This window comes from Artibeus jamaicensis, unplaced genomic scaffold, assembly GCF_021234435.1.
Source record: "Artibeus jamaicensis isolate MK-2021 breed Jamaican fruit bat unplaced genomic scaffold, CSHL_Jam_final contig_233, whole genome shotgun sequence".
NCBI classification, from domain to species: Eukaryota; Metazoa; Chordata; class Mammalia; order Chiroptera; family Phyllostomidae; genus Artibeus; species Artibeus jamaicensis.
In genome coordinates this window covers 7,032,937-7,045,664 of record NW_026521486.1, presented here as the reverse complement: position 1 = coordinate 7,045,664, position 12,728 = coordinate 7,032,937, and the positions used below count along the sequence as shown (strand labels likewise).

General features: G+C 58.9%; 1 protein-coding gene across 2 annotated transcripts in view; it reads right to left on the bottom strand.

The window, feature by feature from the left end:
- TMEM184B (transmembrane protein 184B) overlaps positions 1–11,893 on the bottom strand; it is a 47,033-nt gene extending 35,140 nt beyond the window's left edge. Inside the window, exon 1 of one of the 2 annotated variants that reach the window (XM_053661593.1) lies at positions 11,746–11,893. The gene's annotated coding sequence lies outside the window, so the exon portion shown is untranslated. The remainder of the gene's footprint in view (positions 1–11,745) is intronic. The other variant, XM_037160122.2, reaches the window with a different exon arrangement.
- Positions 11,894–12,728: the final 835 nt, after the last annotated feature.

Genomic DNA, 12,728 nt, shown 5'->3' with positions numbered 1-12,728 from the left:
GCAGCCCAGAGAAACACACCTGGGGCTTCTGACCTCAGAGCCGCAAGATCACATATCTGCATTTTAAGTGACTGAGTTTCTGGTGACTTGGAGCAGCAGGAAACTAACACGCTGACTTTGCAGATGAGAAAGCAGAGGCTCAGAGGGGCAGCCCCTGCCAAATGGGGTCCTCTCACTGCCCTTGACTGGCCCGCTTGGTCATCTCAACGCCATCGGGCTGGGGGCACGTCCCCAGTGTCTCCGCGACCCCGAGGGCCCTGCCTGCCGCCGGCCTGCTCTTTTTCGCCCCTTCTGAGGTCCTGTTTTCATTCACTGGCTTCAGATCCAGACCCTTGTGAGCTTCCACCATGAAGCACCCTCTCGGGCCACTGCCACACCCCCACGGGCCGAGCTCAGCTGGCCACATGTTCGCACCATGTCTCCAGAATATTAACACAGCCCAGGAGCGGTCTGTGTTCTTTTAACTACCACCTACAGAGAAACGTCCATCTTCATATCGCTCAGAGGGCAGAATCTGACTGGGACGCGGTGAAGCTACCCCAGCCACTCTCTCCCACTTCAGTGGCTCAGCCGGGGGGGGGCATGACGGGCCTCCTGCCTCCAGGAACTTCTGGGTGGCTGCCTTTGGGGGAGGCTGACCCACATCGGAGCAGGTCAACCACCCGCAGCCTGGCCCCTCTCCAGAGGGGATTTAGAGGGAGAGAGCTGCCAGCCGCGGCCAGTTCTGCCTCGCTGGCCCTTGAAAACAGGATCACATGCCGTCGGGAGGGGGGGGTCCCCATCTCTCAGTCCCACTCCCCCCATCATCAGACAAGCAGAGGCCACCCCAGGGCTCCTCATCTCTCCCCCTCCTCCTTGGGCCAAGTTCCCACGAATGTGTCAACCAGGAAAGAAAAATCATCCAATCCTGCACCTGTCCTTCTCTGAGGGCGTGGGGGGAGGCAGGAAAAAAGGGAACCATGAAGTAATCGAAATCCTTCAGTGAGGGCTCATTCAAATCAGTCTTGGAAGTCAAATCTTTTTTAAAAAATATAAACCGGGCCAAATTTTGATCGCTTCACTTTTCTCCCAAACTGAAGAAGAGGCGGGTCAATGCTTGAGCCTCTTTAGCTGGCCTTGCTCCCCTCTGAGTGACCACCTTTCCAGCCTGCTAGAGCCTCCCAGCACCGCAGAGCGAGTCCCCTTTGGGTGCAGAACCCGGGCCCTGCAGAGGCCGCTGCCCGTGGGGGCGAGCTGTCTACGCCAAGACCCCTGAACCTGTCCAGCCCCAGGGACCCCTTCAGCAAGAGGCCCGGCTGCTGCCCGGTGCCACCGTGAAAACTCCCAACCCGAGTTTCACTCACACAAACCGATGCTGAGTGGGGCAAGCCAGCCTCCGCCACAAGCACGTTCCCAGTGAGCCCACAGGTGCCCCACAGACAAGAACCAGAAATTCCAGAGCAGCCTGTGGGTAACAGCGAAAGGCTGGACACAAGCCAAATGCCCATCGGCAGGAAAGTGGACTCAAACCATGGACACCTACACAGCCGTGAACAAGAACCAGGATGGCCACACACAGGCTGGACGGGTCTCATGGGAGTGTCTCCTCCACAGCTCCACTGACGGGAAGGCCTGGCCGGTCGACCGAGGGGTGTGAGCAGTGCGCGCCTCAGGAGGGTCGGCGACCCCCAGGGGGCCCAGGAGCGTGGTCACACTCTGCAGCGTGACCGGGACAGTGGTCTGCACGGGAGTTGACAGACATGAAACTGCATCTCCCTGCACACCTCAGATTAGTGTGCTTTACCACGGTGGGTCAAACCTCCTCGGCAAGTTTAACACAGGTACGCACCCTTAAACTCCTTCGAGATGCTAAGTCCAAAGGTATCTCAGGCAAGACTAGCCCATCAGCTTCCAGTCTAGTGGGGAAAAGGCACTCGTGACAGTACCAGGTGCCCATGGCAGTACCACTCTCAGGTACTGAGAGTGGTCCAGGCCATCAGCATTCCTTGTCATTTGGGGAAGGTGGGGAAGGAACTGATTACACGTAGCTGTGGAGGCAGCCAGACCTGTGTCCAAGTCCCACTCCTCCCTGTGCGACCAGACAAGATGTCTGCCCTGCTTCTTCATCCCTAAAAGGGGTCACAGCAGCTGCACCTCGCGAGTCCCCACCTGAAGCGGTGAGGGAAGAACACGCGTGGCCCTCGCCCTGGCTGTTGTTATTCCTGCTGTGAGGACGGGCGGCCCGGAGACCGTGCCAGGCACTGGGTTCACGGACACGCCACAGGCCCTGCCCCCACAGCTTCCAACCCCGACAGGAAGAGGGCGGCCTCCGTCCCTCTCCCAGAGCTGCCGGGAGCCCGCAGCCCGGGGAGGAACCAGACGCCCAGGACACAATGTAGAACAGCCTAAGTGTCCGCCGAGCAGAGCAGATAAGAAAGGTTGGGGGTGGGGGGTGGAGTCAGAGGGCCCCCGCGAAGGTGGAAACTGAGCTGGGCCGTGGGTGGCAGACAGGCTTTTGCTGGAAGGCACGGAGGTCGGAGGTCGGCACAGGGAGGGAAGGGTGGCCAGTGGAGTGTGGCTCAAGAGGCCCGGGACGGAGGGCCCAGGTTTTGCTACTAGCGGCGGATTCCAGAGGGCGGCAGAGATGCAAACCAATGAGCCAGCCAGCAGCAGCGTTTCTGAGGGGCCGGGGGCGTGGCTGCGTTTCTCCAGCACTGGGACTGGGGTTGTGTGATGGTTTGGGGTCAGCACTGGGTCCCCCTGGGACACCCAAGCACACGTTTTTATTGGGTGGTGGTCAGGGGCCTCAGTGAGGCTGACCGGAGCCTAGACTTTTCAGCACTGGCGAGGGATGAGGCTACATTCCTTAGGGTTCTTGCTTATATAGCTGTATTTATTTTAACTTGTTTTTAAATCATATATTCACAATTCAGAACTTAAAAGGCGAGAAGGGTCTGCTGTGAACAGTGTCCCAGCCCCGCCCCCTCCCAAGGCACCAGCAGCCCTTCCTATGAGTCCCTGGAGACCCACGCAGGGACCCAGGCAAATGACCTGACTGTCGCCCAGGCACGGGAGGCACCCCGGCCACCACCCTGGGCCTGCGCCTTTCTCTGCTGGCGCTGTTCCGCATCCGGCGTGGAGCCCCGTCTTGTTGTCATGGCTGTGTCACGTGCCATGGCTCGGCCGGACCACTGTCTGCCCCTGGCCGCCTGCTGATGGACATTAGGTTGCTTCTAATCTTCTGTTATTACAAATAAGGCAGCGATGACAAACCTGGCAAATGAGTCACCCCACACACGCGTGACATGCCTTCGGGATGGATTCCCAGCAGTGACCTGCTGGATGAAGTGTGCAAGCTCACACCTGCCATTCTGAACACGCTACCAGGCGGGCAGGGCACCCTCACCTGCTCACCTGCTCACCCACGAGCCAGGCCCAATTGTTGGGAGAAACTGTTAAGGATGCCCGGATGAAGAAGTAGTAGAGAAAAGCCTTCTTTTCATCCAGTGCCAGGTCAGGAGATGGTTCTGGGCTGGATCAGCCCCTGCTCGCCCAGTGACCTGGTCCATGAACTTGTGCTTTCTCACCAGTAAGGGAAGGGGAAGACCCTCCAGCACAGGTGGGCTCTGATGCCCCGGTCCCAGGGCAGGTAGACACAACGCCCAGCTGTCAGCAGTCTCCCTGGGTGAGGGTGTCGGTGCCCAGCAGAGGCGCGGGTGGACCACAGAGTGAACTGAACACTAAGGCGGGGGGAGGAGGGGTGGAGGGAGGGAGAGTCTGAGGGAGTCCAGTGTTCCCCGTCCAGCTGTCCTCAGTGAGGGACAAGCACCTCTTGCCATGTCCCCTGAACAAGTAGGACACCATCGCCAAGCACACACATGCACACTCCCTGACAGTGTCCACCGCAGACCCGTTGTGTCACGTGTGCCACGAGCGATGACCTCCTACACCTCACTCTGCAAGGGGGCAGCTGGGGAGAGACAGGGCAGGTGTCTGGACACCTAGGTGACCTCCTGTGAGTGAGGACAGCTGGATAAACCCAGCAAGCAGGGCAGGGCTCCCTCCCACGGCCACCAGTTCGGCCCAAGTACTGCCAACTGCAGATGACAGAAATGGCCATGTGCCCGATGCGCAAGTGGGAGACACCCCCTGGCAAACCGAAGACGGCGGGCGAAGGACGGATGCTGGCCGGCCTCCCCACTTCCGGCCCATGCGGAGCGCTGACCAAGAGGCCAGGAGTCCTGCACATCAAGTCGTGCTAACACACCGAGAGCGCTGCTCCTCAACTCTGACTAGTACACAATGCATCAGCCTCTCTTTGTAAATCAAGTACGTGCTGCTTCGGTAAATGCGGATTTTCACAGAACCTATTTGTTTAAAGCCCACGGATCTCCTCTTCACAGAGGCGAGGCCCGACACCCTGAGAGGGCGCATCCTGCTGCTCACCACGCCTGCCCGAGTCCCCTGCCTCTGTGCATGCTTCAGGTGGTCCTGCTACCTGGAAAGCCCTTCCCCCTTCCCCACCTGCCACCTCCTGTGTCCACGGGAGCCTGGCTCCTCGGCCCACCAGCAGGCAGGGCAGGCTGCGGCCTCCTGGGCGTCCCCGGCTTCGACCCGATTCTCTGGCATCACATGTTGCCAGTCTGAGCAGCAAGCGCACTGGCTAGAGTAAGGCCACAGGATTTGACGTCAAGACCCAGGCGCTTCCTCCCGAAGGACCTGAGCCGAACCCGCCCTCTGGGCCTCCGCCCGCCCAGCTGTGGAGAAGCAGGCACAGGATTTCCGAGGTGCGGCCACCGGGAGAACTGGAGACAATGTGTGTGAAGGGTACACAGCAGGCCGCCCCACACCAAGCGCAGCGAGGGCGGCATTGTTGGTACTGACTAGTGCACCAACGTCTTTTTAAAGGTTTTGTTTATTTATTAGAGAGGGGAGGGGAGAGAGAAACATTAAGCAGCTGCCTCTCCTATGTCCCCAACAGAGGGACAGGCCAGCAGCCCAGGCTCATGCCCTGGCTGGGAACCGAACCGGTGACCCTTCACTTGCAGGACGACACTCAACCCATTGAGCCTGGCCAGTCAGGGCGGTATGTCGACACTAATTAATATCGCCATCCCCCCAAATATCCGCTTACCAACACCTATCCTGGTGCTGCACAGGCACCCAAACACATGGCCGATGGAACCCGATTCTGTGTTCACTCTACACGGAATGAAGCACTAGGCACTGGAGGCGGAGCCCAGGAGGCCCCGTGGCGTCTACCGCGGCAGCCTTGGGGTTGGTGATCTTTCCCTCACAGCTTTTCTGAGAGTAATGACCCAGAGGGCCTTGGGGACAGCACAGACCAGCAAAGTGAGGGTTCTTCGCCACCCGCCAGCAGGACAGGCCCCCTGGGTGCAGCTGTCCACAGGGGCTGCAGCAGGGAAAATAAAGGCACCAATCTGCACTCCTGTCTCCTGGGGTGGGGGTGGGGCGCTGTCTGATGAGAAAACCCCTTTCAGGGCGACAGGTGCAGTGAGTTCTAGAGTTCTCGCTCCACCCTCTTTACTGGGTGGGGGTGGGAAACGGCACAGGGAACAGAGGCCACAGCTCCAGGCAAGGAGATCAGCTAGAGCGCTCAGGCGGTCCCCACAGACTTCAGGTCAGAAAGAAGTCACACACACACACACACACACACACACACACACACAGAGCCCTTCTCCGGTCTTCATGCTACTGTGAAGACCTGCACCCCTTCCAAATGAGGCCCCTCCCCTTCGGGGGGGCTCTAAGTCAGGACCTCCCCTGAGCCTGCAGCATCCAGAAGGTGGGCAGAGAGGGTACAAGTGGCCCCATTAGAGGGCAAGTGGCGCACCCAACATCATCACCCGGGTTCTGACTCTCCATTCAGTGCTCCACCCACCCCTCAGGCCATAATGCCATTTGGCAAAAAGGTTGGGACCCTGTCTTTTCCTGCAGAGAATCTGAGATTTGGCGGCGGGCGGCGGGCACTGTTTTAGAACCTCTCTCTCCTTTACGTCCACGGGCAACTGCTCCCTCTCACCGGGGAAGGCTGACGACCTGGCGCCCAGTGAGCAACGCGACAACTCGGGGCCTGGACAGAGAACACACCCAGACTGCAACGGCAATCGCTTCCTGGTTATAAAATTTGGGGTGATTTTTATTAACCCCCAACTTTTTCTGTGTTTCAAGTTTACTAAAATCAACACGTACCATTTTCGAAACCAGAGAAGCCTATTGTTTTTCAAAGGCTGAAACTTGGAGGTCAACAAGCAAACTTTCCATTAAACGTTCAGTTAGTCTAACTAAGCACGTGACTTCAAAACGTGGCAGAGCTGGAAGTGACAAGGTCAGGCACAAAGATTTTCTGGGTGGAGTAGCGGATCTTTCCTCTGGTTTCCGCCCCAGAACAGGAGGAAAAGGAGGGGGCTGCGGCATTTCCTGCTTCAGGGCCTGAGACCTCCCAGAGGATGGGGGGGCTGGGCCTCCCCTAGGGAAGCTGTAGAATGTGCCCCGTGGGCTCCTGATATGAACTCAGTTCTGATAAACAATCCTGTTCGGATCAGTCTTACTATCCGTCGTCACTTCCCGAGGACACTTCCACCTTAATCCGGAGTGGCAAGGACATTAACCCATCTGACCATGCCATTGACCAAGTCAAAAACTGGTCAGCGCCCACTCTGTGCGGGGCGCTGTGCCGGACACCGAGCCAACGCTGACCGAAGGCTGGAGGGACCACCGCCCAGAGGCTCCGGGTCATCCTGCGCTCAGCCCGAGTGGAGGGTTTCAGCCGAGCTAAAACAGCAACCAGAATGTGGACAGACACTGCCTGGGTGGGTGCAACACCTGCCTAATGCTGGCACCCCGACTACTCCACACGGGCCCCGCTCCCCGGGCCTCAGGCAAAAGCCTGATCCCTGAAAGGCACCGCACCCCCTCCACTGAGGCTGAGACAGTGGGGGCGGGCGGGGGGAGAAAGCCCAGAACGTGGCAAGCACCCAATTCTCCTCCCCACGGCCCCGCCCACTTCCCTCCTCATCCCTGGGGGAGTTTTCGGAGGCAAGACTGTCCCACTCACTCACACTTGCGGAGGGCCCACGCAGTGCCCACGCGGTGCCGAGTCCCAGCGTCACACACTGTCGTCAACGAGAACTCGGACCTTTGCACGCACTGCTCATTCTGCCTGGAACCTGCTTCTCCCCCTTACACACGGCGACGGGGGACGTGTCGCCTTCTCAGAAGTGCTGCCCAGGTGAGGCTGTCCCGACGCCGTCCTGGAGCACCTGTGACAACCGTGACTGCTCCGGAGTCGGCGCCTTCCCCAGCTGCACTCACTCTGCTCCGTGAAGGCAGCCCCTGCACGCTGGCTGTCACACGTTGGTTTTCTTCTTTTTAAAAATAATTTGTTTATATTTTTAGACAGAGGGGGAAGGAAGACAAAGAGGGGGAGAGAAACATCAAGTGGCCGCCGCTCACACACCCCCAACTGGGGACCTGGACCACAACTCAGGCATGTGCCCAACTGGTGACCCTTCCGTTCACAGGCCACTGGCCCGCACCAGCCAGGGCCACTGAGTTTCTGGAACAAATTCAGCGGCCTGTCAGGTAATCACGAAGGCCAGTGTTTGCTGAGCATGTACTATGTGCCAGAGGCTGCGCTGGGCTCCACACAGACACTGGGCTATGACAGTCGCACGACGGCTGCGCCCTGTCACCCCCATCTTACAGGAAAAGGAAATGCGTCATTTTCCCCATTTTTAGAGAATGGGAATTAGAACATGGTTAGCAACCTGCCCAAGGCCACGGAGATAAAAAGAGGGCGAGGCTTTGAACAGCATCTCCCAATTCTCTCCCCAAGTCACAGGACCGCTCAGCCCCGTGTGCCCCTCTCTCACTGATCGATGCCTGGGGGGTTCCTTTCTGCGGTGCTGCCAGTGACCATTTCTGTCCCCCTCCCGAATCCTTGGCCCCCTCTTCCAAGGTAGCCAGTTCAGAAGACTTCCCTGACACCCCCGCTCTCGCCCCACACCCCTCAGTTCCCATACGCGACCACCCAACGTGGACCCCTCGGCTGTGCCTCAGCAGAGGCCCCCCAGCCTTCCAGCGCCAAGGCGCAGTGACTAGAGCGGCCGGTGAGCGCCGGAGGCCAGGCGCCCAGCACAGCGGGCAGGCAGAGTGGGCTTCCCTCAGTGAACCCCCATGGGGTCTCGGAGTTGAGCCCGGCTTTCTGGGTTCCAGTTCCCGCTCTGTCTCCACTCTGTGCTGGCGAGCGTGGGCACGCGGATGGTGGACAGTCACCACAGCTCTCCAACGGGAAAGGGAGCTGCCCATGTCCATTCCAGGTCTGTGACGTGGGACCTGTGAGGTCCAGAAGAGACCTGGGTTCCAGCTCAGTGGCTGATTCACAGCTGGCCCCAGAAGCCACTTTCATTATTTATTTATAATTTTTTAAAATTTATTGATTTGAGAGAGAGAAAGAAACATGGGTTTGTGGTTCCACTCACTGACGCACTCACTGGCGGACTCTTGTATGTGCCCTGACCGGCGATCGAACCTACGATCTTGGGGTATCAGGGTGACATTCTAGTCAACTGAGCTAACCAGCTGCAGTGACCCAAGGGCCACCTTTAGAGCAGACACCAGCGCATCAGTGGACTCCAAAGGCCTGTCCTGGGTCATGTGGGGCGGTCAAAACCCGAAACTGCTGGAAGAAGAGAAGGGAAAGGCCGCGAGGACTAAAAAGAATGCCAGTGACCTGAAGGAAAGCAAAGGAGGGGGAGGCCGTGCCTCCTTGGGGTTCCCTTGGGGAGTGAAGGGAGGAGGAGGCAGGTGATCACGCTGTCCTGTAACGCACTGCTGAGGATGCCGCTTCCTCCGTGAAACCTGCGGGGCTCCCTGACGACCCCCGAGACGAGTTCAAACTCAGTAGCACGTTCTTCAGGCCCGGGCCCACCCCAGCCGGGTCTGGGACGGGAGGCATGCCGGGCCTCCTTGCCTCTACCCAGGGGCTCCCCCGCCTCGAACATCCCTTTCTCCAGGAGCCAAACGCTCCTCGTCCTCCAAGGCACCGGGCATTTTGTTTCTAGGAAGACTTTTGGGACACACCCAGGCAGAGTGGGGGAAGGAAGGGCGCTGAGGTCAGACCCTCCGGCTCACAGCTCAGCCCCAATGACCAGCCCCACTGTGGCCTCCTGGGCTGCCCCCTCTGTACCATGTGACAGTGACTGCTCCCACCTCTCTGCGTGGGGGGCAGAGGATGAACTGGCCACTATTTCATGAAAGTGCTTTGAACTGTGCCTGGCACACAGTAAGTGCCAAAGAAACAAGCTGTTGTTCCCATTGTCCTCTGGCCCCTTCGGGGCCCTCTGTTTCATCCACCAGTGGCACCCTGCCTCGCGCTTACTTGTTGCCCTCTGGACCCCTCAGCCAACCGCAGCCTTTCGGAAGGCACAACCCAGGCCTCAGGTCTCTCACAGTGCCAGACGCATAGTAGGTCTGCAGTGAGTACTCGATGCCCGGGAAGGTCCTATAGTAGAGCCCACACAGAGCTCTCCCAGGGCTCAGCTGCTGGCCCTCCACACCTCACACCAAACCCTGTCTGAAGGCCCCGCAGAGCCCAAAGGCTTTCACCGTTACTGGGTTTCCAAACAGTAAAGGCTGCACTCTGCCTAACCAAGGCGGTTTCCACTCCAGGGAATTTACGGGGAGAAAGGAGCACAGCGGGGACTGGAAATAGAACTGAGCCCCTCTCGGGGAGGGAGCTGGGCTGGCCCACCAGAAAGCAGGAGCAAGACCTCAAAAAGCAGAGAGGAGAAAGCGGCCTCCTGACAAAAGCTGGAGCTCCACAGAACTCGGCCAGCACCAGCACGAGAGAACTAGGACAAGCAGATCATTCACACCCTTCTGTCTTGAAGCGCTTCTTCCTGCCCACCTGGAGAGCTTTAAAAGGGGCTCCTTGTACGACCCACGTGTTTCCACGTGGGAACAACCTACAGTACAGGCAGAACCCCAGGTTGCCTGGGGTTCTCAGGAGGGAATTCGCAGTGCCTTCTCCACCCATGCTGGCTATCGGGGCCTCGGGTCTGGACTGGGGCCACCATCCATGTCCATCTCCCCACCAGACTGGGAGCCTCTAGTGGCTGAGCACCAGGTCTCACTGACCTTCACCCCTGGGCCCCCACCATGGTGCCTGGTATGTAGCAGGTGCCCAGTAAGTTACAAGGCAGCAGGGTCTGGCAGCGAGAGAAAGGTCCCGATTCAAAGATGACTCCACCAGGCCTGCCATGTACCATGAACAAGCAAGTCATGCAACCCCCCACGGCCATTTCCTCACTCCCCCGACAGGGTAACCAGCCTTGCACTCCCCCAACTGCTGGGAGGCTGGGGGGGAGACACATGTAGAAAGCATGTGTTTTCGTGCTACTTTCTCAGACGAATGCTGGTTTCAGGCTTCAGCTTGGCTGTCCTCTAGTGTCGTGTCCTTTCTGCCGGCCACACTGCCCCTCTCTCAGCACCAAAACCACTTTGTCCACACTTTATTGTTTTATGTTTTTCACATCTTTGTGATTACTTGTTTCTAAGTTTGATTCCACCACTGACCTCAGGGACTGTATACAGGGGGCATCATGCATTTGTGTCCAAGGCCTGACAAAATGGGCACCTGGCTGTGGGCGCCCTCCCACCCCGCAAGCCCAGTTCTGATACACACGGCACTCTTCAACAAGGCGTCCTGACGTGCAGAGCTTCGGGGGCCCACCAAGCACGCAGACACTGGAGATGGGAAGGGACGAAGTCTCACCTGAGGCCCCTGCCTCCTCTGGAGGTGCAGGTGAGCCTGTTTACCTGGCTGACTCTGCAGTGAAAGGGCCTCCAGGGCACAGATTGCTATTTCTTGCCTTACATAAAGCACCAGGCAATCAGATAAATAATACATGCCTTCAGCTCACACACAGGTATCAAGCATGCAAACACTTGCTTTGCGACAGGGTGCCTAGGGTGTGTGTGTCATGTCTGGCTTTGCACAACCCATGGGAGATACGAATCGGGAACAGATACCCATGTTCACCTGCAACCCCAAAGCCTTGCCATGGCCCGGACATGGCTCTAGACCCCAGCAATGCACCCAGGGAAGAAATGTAGAACCCACGGAATGGATACACACACCCCACATCAGTCTCTATGGTCTATTTCGAGGCAAATATCCTTGGAGTCCCAGGTTCCCGTCGGTGCCCCTCCGAGTAGCTGACCTGTATGCATGGCATTTACACCCTCCCTGCCAGCATCCCGAAAACCTCGCCAGGCCAACCCTCCCAAGATCACAGCCGCCCGAACAAGGCAAGTGTGCCCCCCCCCCACTCGGCGGTGCCAGGCGCCAGCACACCCACCGGCGCACACAATCCCACTTGCAAAGAGGCTGTCCATACGCCTGCCGTCTCCCCCAGCCACCTCCACCGGCAGGTCCAATTACACTCCAGACGCCGGCGCCGCCACGTTGGCGAGGAGGGGGCCAGGGCACACCCACGGGCGGCCCCGCGACCCGGCAGGGAGGATAGGGAACGTAGGTCGGGACGGGCAGGGCGGCGGCCATCCCCTCCCTCCTCAGGCAGGCCGGGCCCCTTCGTCCCTTCCCCTCCGGGGATCCGTGGTCCACGCGACCCGCGGGGCGACCCCTGCACTCGGCCTCTCCAAACCGGGGCATCCCCCCGCCCCCAGGAGCCCATAGTCGTCCCCCTCATGACTTCTGACCCGAGGCTGACCGGGCGGTACCTCAGGAGCCCATGGCGGCAGTGGCGTGTGCGAGCGACGCGCGACAGCTGGACTGTGCGGGTGGGGCGGACAGCACCGCAGCCGGAGTCTAGTCGCGGTCGGCCGCGGGTCCCGGACACAGCGCTGCTCTGCCGCGGTGCGCCTGCGCACTGAGCGCGCCTCCGGGGAGGGTGGGGCGGCGGGAGCGGGGCTGAGATCACCGCGCGGCCTTAAAGGAGCCTCGCCCCCAGCTTCCAGCTCGCTGCGGATTGGTGGGGTCAACTCAGGTTCTCCTGCCGCTAGCCAACAAACCAGCTAAGAGTTGCCCTCCCCGCCTCAATCTGACCTCCTAACCCTGCCCACCACAGAGCTCTGAGGAGGCGGGGCAGGAGCGGACAGGGTTTTGGCCTCCGAGCTCGGTTCCAGACAGTCTGTCTGGTGCTTCACTTGGGCCTGTTCTGAAGGTAAAGCAATGTACCATAATGGCTGTTTGTCGAGTGAAGAGTGCGTGTAGAACTATGTAATGAATGCATGCCGAAGTGCTGTGCGCAATCATGCCGGATGAAACTGCAAAGCAGAGAAAGAGGCTTTTTCTTCCCACTCTGAGCAGCAGCATTCTTTTCTTGCCGCACCTTGCTCTGGGAGGCCTAACCAGCAAAGTTTTTCAGATGTCATTAAGCCGCCCTAGCCCATCGCTGTTTCTGGCGTTGATGCTGCTCAAGACCCCCAAAGGTATTCCTCTCCCCAGCACAGACTCCTCCCCCGAACTGTTTACTCGACACCTACTTGAGGTCCAATGGGCTTCTCAAGTCAACATGCCCACAACAGGGTCCCTCTCTCCTCCCGAACACAGGTTAGACCTGCTCCCTCACAGCCTCCTGGAGTTATTTTTAAATCCCTCCTCCACACTGGGGCAGGAAATCCTATTGGCTCTACCTGCAAAACATGTCTAGCCTCTGACCTCTTCCACCCCATCTTCACTCCTACCACCATTGTCCAGTTTC